The sequence below is a fragment of the Hemiscyllium ocellatum genome, chromosome 7, assembly GCF_020745735.1.
Source record: "Hemiscyllium ocellatum isolate sHemOce1 chromosome 7, sHemOce1.pat.X.cur, whole genome shotgun sequence".
Taxonomy (NCBI): domain Eukaryota; kingdom Metazoa; phylum Chordata; class Chondrichthyes; order Orectolobiformes; family Hemiscylliidae; genus Hemiscyllium; species Hemiscyllium ocellatum.
Window position 1 is genome coordinate 40,548,736 of NC_083407.1, and position 12,626 is coordinate 40,561,361.

Here is a 12,626-nt window from a genome sequence, read left to right on the forward strand (position 1 = left end):
TAAAGTCTCGACATCTATGTGTCTGAGGAATGTAATATTTGTACGTTGTATTTTGTAATTATAGTAAGTATTGTTGGATTCTTTAACATCAGAATGCTGGCACCCAGCTTCTTATGTTACAGGAGACAACATATGCATTGCTGCCTCAGGCCAAAACACTCTGCTGGAGTATCTCAACGGTTAGCACTGCTGCCTTACAGCACCAGCGATCCAGGTTTGATTCCAACCTCGGGCAACTGTTTATGTGCTATTTGCATATTCTCCCTACATCTGTGTGGGTTTCTTCTGGTTCCTCCCAGAGTCGAAAGATGTGCAGGTAAGATGAATTGGCCATGCTAAATTGTAGTGTCCAGGGTGGTGCAGGCTAGGTGGACCAGCTAATGGTAAATATAGGCTGACAGGGATAGGGAGGAGGCTGAGTCTGGATGGAATGCTCTTCAGAGAGTCAGTATGGACTTGATGGGCCAAATGGCCTCTTTCAGCATTGTAGCCATCCTATGATTCTGATTGACATTGGAACACAGACAGTCTATATTCGACAGCAATGTTGAGAGGGTGCTAAGAAAATGGGCAGGCAATTTTATGTAGGAAGAGGGATTTAGGGAGGATATTACCATTAGAGCCCTTAATCCATGAACTGCCATGTCTAGTTAAGTTTTAGAGCACTTTGAATTTCAAATAACATGTTCCTTAAAATTAGTTATGTTCTTTTTAGGATGCTCATGTAATGTTGCAAATATATTGTTGCTTCACTGCAACATCATAAAGGCCAGGACAGTTCTGCAATATTCACAAAACATCCTTTAGCTCACTGAGTTAATCAAGATGCTTCAGGGGCTAGCTTTAGCTGCCACAGGCGTGCTTCAAATATAAATTACTGCAAATGAAAAAGTACATTCCTGTCCAATTAGAGTCCACACTTAAACATAGTTAGTGTTATCTATGGGTTATCAGATTGTGCAAGAGATTAAATTAGAGGATTAGAAAAAGAATTTTCAGTTAGAGCAGGAAAATACTGGGCTCTTCACATAACGTTGTCTGTGTCTTCATGTTAATACAAACATAGTGCATTCCTATTTAATTTTGAGAGGCCTGAGTGTAATGCTATATCACAGAAACAAAGGACGAATGTATTTGTTGGGGGTGTCAACTTTCCATACTTGCCTTTCTAAATCCTGGAAATTTGGCAGCTTGCCTGATGTGGTGGTGCATACAAATATTGACAGAACACTGTGGCATTTGTTATACCCCATTTAGAAAGCAAATTATTAAAGGTCTGCGAGAAGAACTCGAGTACTGTGCCTTTTTCAGTGCTGGCATGACAATTCACATAAAACTTACAGAAATCAGTTTCCCTTTACTAAACTAAGCTTCTCATTCATCAGTAGATTTAGGTAAGTGTGTGCAATTTTATGTTTTTTTAAATCCTGTGCTATCATATTTATTTGTTGTTCTTCAGTGCTGTTGTGATGAATTGGTAGCTGTTATAGTGACACTAATTAGTAGTTATCAGCCCAATTAAATTTGCAGTGTAAAAGATAAATTCAAATATGACATTCAAAATTGCTGAATGCAATTTCACCTTCGGGCATGGTAATTAACAATTACTGATTTGTGTGATTTTAGCAACTTAGTTAAAAAAAAATGATATGAAATAAAGAACAGATTCCATATAACCAATATAATGATTCATATTCTTGATCCAAGTTTTTTTGATTATGGATTATGCTCTGGCCAGTAAATCAACAAATTTGAACAGACTTTTCATATATTTATACAACTGAAAAGTTACTCAAGATGTCTCTTCTCTTCATCATACTCTAATATTGCTCACATGTCCAAATTGCGTCTAAGTGCTCCAAGATGCTGCAGGGCAAAAGGTAGCCCATGCTATTGTACATCAGATTATATTAATGCTCGCTCTTTTCCTTCTTGCATCAAATAAATCCTGCTTGACTTTCCACAGTTATTTTGATCAGCAAATTGCAGTTGTGAAATATTATAGCCACAAGTTTTAATTACCAACTCTGTGTTAGATAAGGAAGTGCATATTTGTACTTTATAGAGTTTTGCAATTGTTAAGAATTAAATCACTTTCCACAGCATATTTCAAAATGTAAATTAACGAACAGGCTGTACAAGGAAGCCAGGCAATAGTAATTGATGTGGAAATTAGTAAAGATAAAGGGCCATTGTTTTGAGCACAAATTAAATTGTGCTGTGTTGGAGTATTAACATACACAGAGAACTCAGATGATGTGTGAGCAAATGTGCATTGGCAATCTGTGTAAATGTCTTATTAATTGAACCCTGGATTACAAGTGATGAACAAAATGACTTTAGAAGGCCACGTGATGTTTAAGGAACTTGTTCTGGCAAAGAATTCTGTGATTAAAGTAGAATTCATGCTCCCCATTTTCAAGATCACATTTCAAAAGTCTAGAAAAGACAAACTTATTTTATTCAAAATCCTTTGCCTTATCAAGCTCTCTTAAAAAAAACCTAACAGGCGAAACTGATCTTCAGCAACAGTTGAAAAAAGTGATTGTAAATCAGCAGTCCATCATGCATGTTGCTCAGTAAGGACCCTCTTATGGCACAGTGATAGTGCCCCTACTCCAGGCCTGGGAGGCCCAAATTAAAGTCTCAAGTGCTCCAGAGATATGTAATAATACTCCTGAACAAATTGATTAGAAAAATAGATTAAACAAAAAAAGTGTTCCTTAGTGGAACAGAGAAGAAGAATGCTATTAAATTGGAGAGAGTGCAGAAAAGATTTATAAGGATGTTTCTGGGACTGGAGGGTTTGCGTTACAGCGAGAACCTGGTAAACTGGGACTTTTATCACTGGAATGTAGGAGGTTGAGGGGTGACAAGAGGGCATAATTTTAAGATGAGAGGAGAAAGATTTAAAAGGGTGCTTTGCATATGGAATGAATTGCCAGAGAGAGTTGTAAATGCAGGTACATTTATAACGTTTAAAAAACATGTGGATAGTGTGTAATGAACTTACAGATGAAGTGATGGATGCAAGTACAGTTACGATATTTAAAATACATTCGGATAATAGCATGAATAAGAAATGTTTGGAGAGATATGGGCCCAGCGTAGGCAGCTGGGACTAGTTTAGTTTGGGATTATGGTTAACATAGACTGGTTGGATCAAAGGGTCTGTTTCCATGCTGTATGACTCTATAACTCTAAATGGTACACCAAAATATATATCTCGAGTCAGTGTAAAAATATTGCCCCTTAAATCTTTTTAAAACCTTTCTCCTCTTGATTTAAAGATCTGCCCATAGTGAAAAGACACCAGCTACTTACCTTATCTATACCCGCCATGGTTTTATAGACCTCTATAAGTTCATCCTTCAACCTCCTCCGCTCCACTGAAAGAAGTCCCAGCCCATCCAAACTCTCCTTATAACCCAAACCCTCTATTCCCAGCAACAACTGGGTAAATCTCTTCTGAACCCTCTCCAGCTTAATAATATCCTTCCTATAACACAGCAAGCAGTACTCCTGAAGAGGCCTCACCGATGTCAATTACAACCACAACATATTGTCCTAACTTATATTCTCAAAGGTCTGAGCAAAGATAGCAAGTGTGCTAAATGCCTTCTTAACCACCCTGTCTACATGTGATGCAAACTTCAAAGAATTATTTACACGAACTCCTAGGTCTCTGTTCGACAGTGCTACCTAAGGCCTTACTTTGAATGAATAAATCCTGCCCTTATTTATATTACCAAAATGCAAAACCCTGTATTTATCCAAATTAAACTCCATCTGCCATTTCTCAGCCCATTGACCTAATTAATCATGATCTCTTTGTAATCTTAGATAACCTTCTTCATTATCCACTGCACCACCAATCTTAGTGTCATGTGTAAATTAATAACCATGTCTTCTATATTCTCATCTAAATCACTTATATAAATGACAAATTATTGGGATGAGGTTTTGTTTCAGTTAATCAATTCATCAGCTTAGATGCAAAATCAGCAGAACATTCAATGAAAACCTGAATTTCTATGCAGAATATGTTACATGCATTGATACTAGAAATCAATTTTATTCAGTGGTCAGTAGAAAAGGTTAGGCAGAAGTGGGTACTGCAGATGCTGGAGGTTAGAGTCAAGATTAGAGTGGTGCTGGAAAAACACAGCATATTAGGCAGCATCTGAGGAGCAGGAAAATTGACATTTCAGGCAAAAGCCCTTCACCAGGAATGGCTTTTGCCTGAAACATTGATTTTCCTGCTCCTCGGATGTTGCCTGACCTTCTGTGCTTTTCCAGCACCACTCCAATCTGTGCACTTAATCAATTTTAAAACATGAGTAAGATATTTTATGCTGTCCTGGGCATTTCAATCATGATTTTGAGAGTGAAGAAGGGGTTAAGGTGATGTTGGATGTTGATGAATTGTAAAATAATTACAAATTGCTGACAGAGCAGCTGTTTGTGCAGCAGATTGGTGCAATAACACGTAGCAAGCTGTAAGCTTGTCTCTATAATTCCCCGACCAGTCATTTTCTCAGTTCAGCTGGTAGGTTGGCAGGCTAGAAAGCAGAAATGAACCATTGTCTCACATGGAGAGATGACAGGAATTAATCTTCCCAAATGCCTCGAGGTGGTTAGTCATACAGTGATATTGGTACAGGCCTTGACCCCTCAGCTGGGGAATGTTGTTCAGTGAAGTCTGGGGATTTAAACAAGTGAAATTTTAAGATAAAATATCTAAACAGTAATTTTAATTCCTGAAAACTGTTTCAATTCTATTTTGGAAAATCTGCCAGTTGACCTAGTGTTTTGTCATTTATTTTTTTCCAACCAGATGTTTATGGAGACTGATATTATGCATCTTCACTTTAGCATTTCAAAGTCACATCAGTATAATTAGACATCATTACCTGACAGAATTTTTAAAATTCCCTTGTCATTTCTCTCACTGTTAAAGGAGATGTGCTTGCCTTTAAGAATGGGGTATTTGACCAAGTCAAAATTTTAATTCATGTTCACAGCATGCTAAAAATGTGCCAGTGCCAAGAATTCTGGAATGAATACAACTTGCAGGTTACTCATTAAATGTCTTGAGTAAATAGGCTAGAATTTACAAAAGGTGTGTGGAGGGATTAATAACAATCTGTTTTGGTTCATTGTCATTATCCCTTTGAAGCTGACAGCAATTCAGGATACTAGTCTTGCATGAATTAACATGGCAGTCCTGAATTTGCACTCTGTCCTTCTGAGCTTTGATACAGGGCAGAGCCATGGTTGTTTTTTTGTAGCCATATATAATTAAAATCAGTGAGAATGCCAACTTTCCAACTCCAACATAAACCCATAAGAATTTACACCTTGTTCAGTCTGGTGTTTCAGAGTTTTTAACAATGGTGTGATTAATAACATTCAATGAACATAACTGAACACATCTTAAAGGAGGCAAGAAGCTGAAGCATTTCACGTTGCTTTCTTCACAACACGGACTCAAGAAGCAGATTTGAGAAAGGGGACACCAATGTATGCAACATGCAAAGACGGTGCTGATTGGTTGAGACATCACTGACATGGAGATGCAATGAGAATAGTTAACTGTCAATCTTCCTTTTCAGATTAGGCAGGCATTGTCTGATTGGCAGGATGTTGCCGTGGCAATGCAGCAGAGATTGGCAGTCTCCATTATCTTTCTTTTTCCATGAAAGGAGTGCAAAGTACATGCTAATACCTTTATCATGGAATTAAAGGGGCCCTGGATACTGTCCAAATGTTCTTGTTCTCTCAATGTATAATCAATCGTGTCTCTTTGAAGTTTGTAGTTTTCTGTTTGGAGCCTGTCAAAAAACCTTTAATGTGATTGGCTGTTTGGATAACTTGGTGTCCTCACTGCAGCTCAGTGTTGGCATTGCTCAGCTGTAGCAACATTGCATGATGAGATGTGTGAAAATAATCACTCAGAAAGAGTTCCTTCATAGCTAGAGGTTTGTGCCCAACCTTTGCAACAGACCCAAACTGCAGCACTAAGTGATCTTACAACCACAAATATGGAACATTTTGGAAAGAGCAAACAGTGTCTTGCAACAATGTTATAGATTAGAGGAAATTTGAGTGAAACTAAAAGGATATTAAATTAAGCATTTTTCAGGGATTTCTGTAAAGTTTTGAGGAAGTTGTAGTAGACAAGTGGGAGAAGGCCTGCAGAAATTCATAGAATCTTAGAATCCCTACAGTATGGAAGTAGGCCATTCAGCCCATCAGGTCCACACCGACACATTGAAGAGCATCTCACCCAGATCCACACCCTATCCTATCCCTGTTACCTTGCATTTCCCATAGCTAATCCACCTCGCCTCTACATCCCTGGACACGATAGGCAATTTAGCATGGCCAATTCACCTAACCTGCTAATGCTTGAACATTAGTGAAAATACAATAACTGAATAGCATTGCCAATCAAATCTGTTTTCATTGCTTTTCATTAACTTCTATATTCATTTTTGAATCTTTGCTGCATGCTGCATTGCAGAAGGCAATGCCGAAACAATATTTTTGGAATAGACAGCTGGCTTAAACCTAAATCTTTTGTTTACATTTGAAAACTTAATCTGTCAATAGCAACTGGAGATTGGAACAAATTATTTTGAGGCTTACAGTGAAAATAGTATACCATTTAGTAATATTACTTCTCTACAATGAGAATGCTCAAGCTGTAAGCGCTTTATTTTCCCTCTCTCAGAGCATTGTGAATCTTTGGAATTCTTTTCCCCAGAGAAAAGTGGGAGCCATTCAATACTTTTACAGTAGAGTTAGAAGAATTCTTGACTAACAAGGAAGTCAAATGTTATCAACTCCATGGAGACATGGAGTTGAGGCTCAATTCCAGCCAGCCCATTATCTATACTGAATGGTATATCTGGTTTGAGAGTCTGAATGGCCCTGTTTCTAATTCATAGAACATAGAACATTACAGTGCAATACAGGCTCTTCGGCCCTCAATGTTGCGCCAACCTGTCATACAAATCTGAAGCCCATCTAACCTACACTATTCCATGTACGTCCATATGCTTGTCCAATGGCGACTTAAATGTACTTAAAGTTGGCGAATCTACCACTGTTACAGGCAAAGCTTTCCATACCCTTACTACTGTCTGAGTAAGAAACTACCTCTGACATCTGTCCTATATCTATCACCCCTCAATTTAAAGCTATGCCCCCTCATGTTCGCCGTCACCATACTTGGAAAAAGACTCTCCCTGTCCACCCTATCTAACTCTCTGACTATCTTATATGTCTCTATTAAGTCACCTCTCAACCTTCCACTCTCCAACAAAAACAGCCTCAAGTCCCTCAGCCTTTCCTTGGAAGACCTTCCCTCCATACCAGGCAACATCCTAGTAAATCTCCTCTGCACCCTTTCCAAAGCTTCCACATCCTTCTTATAATGCGGTGACCAGAACTGTATACAATACTCCAATACTCTGGCCGCACCAGAGTTTTGTATAGCTGTAGCACGACCTCATGGTTCTGGAACTCGATCCCTCTATTAATGAAAGCTAAAATACTGTATGCCTTCTTCAACCCTGTCATCCTGGGTGGCAACTTTCAAGGATCTGTGTACCTGGACACCGAGATCTCTCTGCTCATCGACACTACCAAGAATCTTACCATTAGCCCAGTACTTTGCATTCCGGTTACTCCGACCAAAGTGAATCACCTCACACTTGTCCGCATTAAACTCCATTTGCCATCTCTCAGCACAGCTCTGCAGCTTATCTATGTCTCTCTGTAACCGACAACATTCTTCGTCACTATCCACAACTCCACCGACCTTAGTGTTGTCTGCAAATTTACTAACCCACCCTTCTACACCCTCATCCAGGTCGTTTATAAAAATGACAAACAGCAGTGGACCCAACACCAACCCTTGCGGTACACTACAAGTAACTGGACTCCAGGATGAACATTTCCCATCAACCACCACCCTCTGTCTTCTTTCAGCAAGCCAATTACTGATCCAAACTGCCATATCTCCCACAATCCCATTCTTCCACAGTTTGTACAATAGCCTACTGTGGGGAACCTTATTGAATGCCTTGCTGAAATTCATATACACCACATCAACCGGTTTACTCTCATCTATCTGTTTGGTCACCTTCTCAAGGAACTCAAAAAGGTTTGTGAGGCTCAACCTACCCTTCACAAAACCGTGCTGACTGTCCCTCATCAAATTTTTTTTTTGTAAATGATTATAAATTCTATCTCTTATAACCTTTTCCAACACTTTACAAACAACTGAAGTAAGGCTCACTGATCTATAATTACCAGGGTTGTCTCTACACCCCTTCTTGAACAGGGGAACCACATTTGCGATCCTCCAGTCTTCTGACACTATTCCTGTAGACAGTGACAATTTAACGATCTATGCCAAAGGCTCAGCAATCTCTTCCCTGGCTTCCCAGAGGATCCTAGGATAAATCCCTTCCGGCCCGGGGACTTATCTATTTTCACACTCTGCAGGATTTCTAATACCTCTTCCTTGAGAACCTCAGTTACACCGAGGCTAGTAGTCTGCATCTCAGTATTCTTCTCGACAACATTTCTAGAGTGAATACTGTCGAAAAATATTCATTTAGTGCTTCCCCTATCTCCTCTGACTCCACACACAACTTCCCACTACTATCCTTGATTGGCCCTAATCTTACTCTCAGCATTCTTTTATTCCTTAAATACCTATAGAAAACCTTAGAGTTTATCTTGATCCTATCCCCCAACAACTTCTTATGTCTCCTCCTGGCTCTTCTGAGCTCTCTCTTTAGGTCTTTCCTGGCTACCTTGTAACCCTCAAGTGCCCTAACTGAGCCTTCACATCTCATCCTAAGATAAGCCTCCTTCTTCCTCTTGCCCAGAGATTCTACTTCCTTCGTAAACCACGACTCCAGCGCTCGACAGCTTCCTCCCTGCCTGACAGGTACACACTTATCTAGGACACACAGTAGCTTTTCCTTGAATAAGCTCTGCATTTCTAATGTGCCCATCCCTGCAATTTCCTTCCCCATCCTATGCTTCCTAAATCTTGCCTAATTGCATCTTAATTGCCTTTCCCCCAGCTGTAACTCTTGTCCAGTGGTATACACCTATCCCTTTCGATCACTAAAGTAAACATAACATATATTCATATGTTCACATTTAGAGAGTAAATATCAGACTATTCAGATTTGTTGAACAAGCCCATTTATGAGATAGGTTATTACCCATTTTACCCCAAAACATTTGATTAGTTTTTATTTCTGAGGAAAGGTCACTGGACCCAAAACATTAACTCTGATTTCTCTTCATAGGTACTGCCAGACCTGCTGGGCTTTTCCAGAAATTTTTGTTTCCATTTCTGATTTACAGCATCCACAGTTCTTTCAGTTTTTACTTAGTCTTCTATTTTGTTTGGGGTGAATTTCCTTACATTTTCCCACATTCTATCCTTAGAAATTCACTTCATTGCTTTTGTAATAGTGAAATGCATTGGAAAGGAATTTAACTCAAATTGGAACCCAAGACAACTGAAATGAAACATCAATGTTATAGTTTAATTGTGTTAAAGGATGAGACTTTGTGAAAGTAATGAAAGGATTCTATTTTCACTATATTAAGTACTGTAATCTACCCAGCTTCCAATTTTCAGTGTTGAAGCAATTTAAAATGAGAAAATAGAAAAAAAAACCCTATTGGATTACTATAGTGCCAACATCATTTTAATTCTGTTGGGAACTGGTTCGTTTAATTCCATTTTCCTATGGTTTTATTTATTTTATTCATGTGCTCTCCCTTGAAATTCCCTTAAATGTAACTTTAATTGTAATTTTCACAAACCAAAGACTGACATATCTACCACAATTCTCCTTAGCATACTTTATGTATTGATGGTCTATTGACTAATTTTATGAATCCTGTACACATTACAAACTAATATGTTCTGCAAACAATGTGGAGTTGGTCGACATAAATTGTCTGACTGGATGTGTGTTGGTATCAAGTCGACAGTCGTACACTGAATGCTGCTGATCGTATGTTCAATTTTTGACCAATTGTAATATTGGCGAAGAAATGATGTGCAGGATTTATTACCATTCCCCAAGGCAAGCAATTAATGCCAACTTTAAGGTCTCATCCTGTAGCCCCTGCTATTCAACCAGTGGCAGGTAAAGTTCCCACACAGGAAGCCCAAAAAACAAGCTCTCTTAGGATTTGTCATGGCTTATGTTGAGAACCCTTGCTGAAAGATACTCAGTGCCTAATTGAGAGACCTGTTATCACAAAGGGTAGGCCAACTGAAAACCATATCACTGCTCTTGCTTCTGACCGCTCCATTCCCAAACAACAGCCAGCTACCCAGTCCTAACCACCATCCTGCTGATCCTGGACCTCTGGATTGCTAGCAGCAACCACGTCTCCCAAGTGGTGTTGGCAGTGAGGACATATCAGTCTCTGACTGACTGGCAACTCTGAGGATGGAACTTCTGTCCTGGATTCTGGGCCATTAATGACACTTAATATGAGAAGCCTTCCCCAATAGAAATGACATGAGGCTCTGATCAATTCTCCAGGCAGAAGGTAAAACCCCTTCAAAACTAGTGCCACTTGCCTGTGTTTGGCCCATGTCCCTCTAAACTTTTCCTGTTCATGTACCTGTCCAAATGTCTTTTAAATGTTGTAAATGTACCTGCATCTACCACTCTGACAGTTCATTCCACATATGAACCACTGTCTATGCAAAAAGTTTGCATCTTTATGTCCCTTTTAGATCTTTCTCCTCTCACCACAAAAATATAACCCCTACTTTTGCACTCTCCTACTCTAGGGAAAAGACCCATTCGAGTCACCTTATCTATGCCTCTCATGCTTTTTTTGTTTAGATTACTTACAGTGTGGAAACAGGCCCTTTGGCCCAACAAGTCCACACCGACTCGCCAAAGTGCAACCCACCCATACCCCTACATTTACCCCTTACCTAACACTACGGAAAATTTAGCATGGCCAATTCACCTGGCCCGTACATCTTTGGACTGTGGGAGGAAACCCACGCAGAGAACAGGGAGAACTGCAAACTCCCCACAGTCAGTTGCCTGAGGTGGGAATTGAACCCAGGTCTCTGGCGCTGTGAGGCAGCGGTGCTAAGCACTGTGCCACCGTGCCGCCCACTAAACCTCCATAAAGTCATCACTCAACCTCCTATTCTCTCGTGAAAAAAATCCCAATCTATCCAACCTCTCCTTATAATTCAAACCCTCCAGTTCTGACAACATCCTAGTAAATCTTTTCTGAACCCTCTCCAATTTAATAATATTCTTCCTATAGCAGGGTGACCAGAACTGTACACATTACTCCAAAAGTGGACTCATCAACCTCAACATGACATCCCAACTCCTACAGGATGAAGTGTCTGATGAAAAATTATCCAGGTTCAAAATATTAGCTTGCTCTCTCTCCATTGATGTTTTCAGTACAGATTCCAGCATCAGCAGTAATTTACTCCTGTATTCAATGACCTGAACAATGAAGGTAACGATGCTAACCGTCTTCTGAACCATCTTGTCTACCTGTGATGCAACTTTCAAAGAACAATGTTCCCGAATTTCTCAGTCTCTTTGTTTAACAACAGTACCCAGAGCCCTACTATTAATTGTATGGTAGTAAAAGCCCTGTCCCTGTTCACCTCACCAAAATCCAATATACTGCGTTTATCCAGATTAAATTCCATCTGCCACTCCTCAGCTCATTGGCCCAATTGATCAAGATCCTTTTGTAATCTTAAAAAAAACCCTTCACTCTTGGCTATACCACCAATTTTGGTGTCATCTACAAATTTATTAACCATATCTCCTAAGTTCTCATCCAAATATATAAATGACAAACAACAGTCATCCAGCACCGAAACCTGTGGATCTGCAAGGGTGAACAGCAATGCCATATTTTCCACTTAGAGAGCCTGCAGTCTCTAGAACTTAACACCAAGTTCAATAACTTTTCAACCTGATCCCATCCTTCTGCAATTTTACCCACCCCACTCCAGACTCTAAAATGATATATGTTGCTTTTAGTACAATTATCCATTCTCACCTACTCCGAGGCATATTATCACATTATGTGGGGTGTTTTCAGCACAACTTACTAATTTTCACCTACTCTTAGATCTTATTAAATGCACCTTTAAAATATTTTATCCAAAATCCTCTATACAGGAGGAATTTAGGAACACAAGCAGTCCATTTAACTTTTTGAGTAGGTTCCATCAAATGTATGAATGAACTCGTTTAACCATGTTTCTTCTCTTTTTCTGGCAAAAAAAACTGCCTTGAAAATGCTTTAAAGTAACCTAGCATCCACATCACTTTAAAATTATGATTTGACATCCTAGGATAGTTTGTCTAAATCTATCCTGTATTACTTCTCTTTATAAATTTGAAGCTCTCAGTTAGATCACACTCAATCTTCTAAATTCAAGGGAATACAGAACAATTTCAGAAAGAAACTGCACACATAATTTAATTCATTAATTTCTAGTTTAATTCTGGTGAATCTTTTGTCTACCTTTTCCAAGGCTAAACAAAATTCCTGAAGCTCAGTGGCAAAAA

At 39.2% G+C, this 12,626-nt stretch overlaps 1 protein-coding gene across 3 annotated transcripts in view; it reads left to right on the plus strand.

The window, feature by feature from the left end:
* The window catches only part of nckap5l (NCK-associated protein 5-like), an 807,388-nt gene that overhangs the window by 56,823 nt on the left and 737,939 nt on the right, over positions 1 to 12,626 (plus strand). For 2 of the 3 annotated variants that reach the window (XM_060827140.1, XM_060827143.1), the window contains exon 1: positions 1,292 to 1,394. The exons of the other annotated variant lie outside the window; for it this stretch is intronic. The gene's annotated coding sequence lies outside the window, so the exon portion shown is untranslated. Of the gene's footprint in view, positions 1 to 1,291; positions 1,395 to 12,626 lie in introns of those variants that run through there. 3 annotated transcript variants of the gene reach the window in all.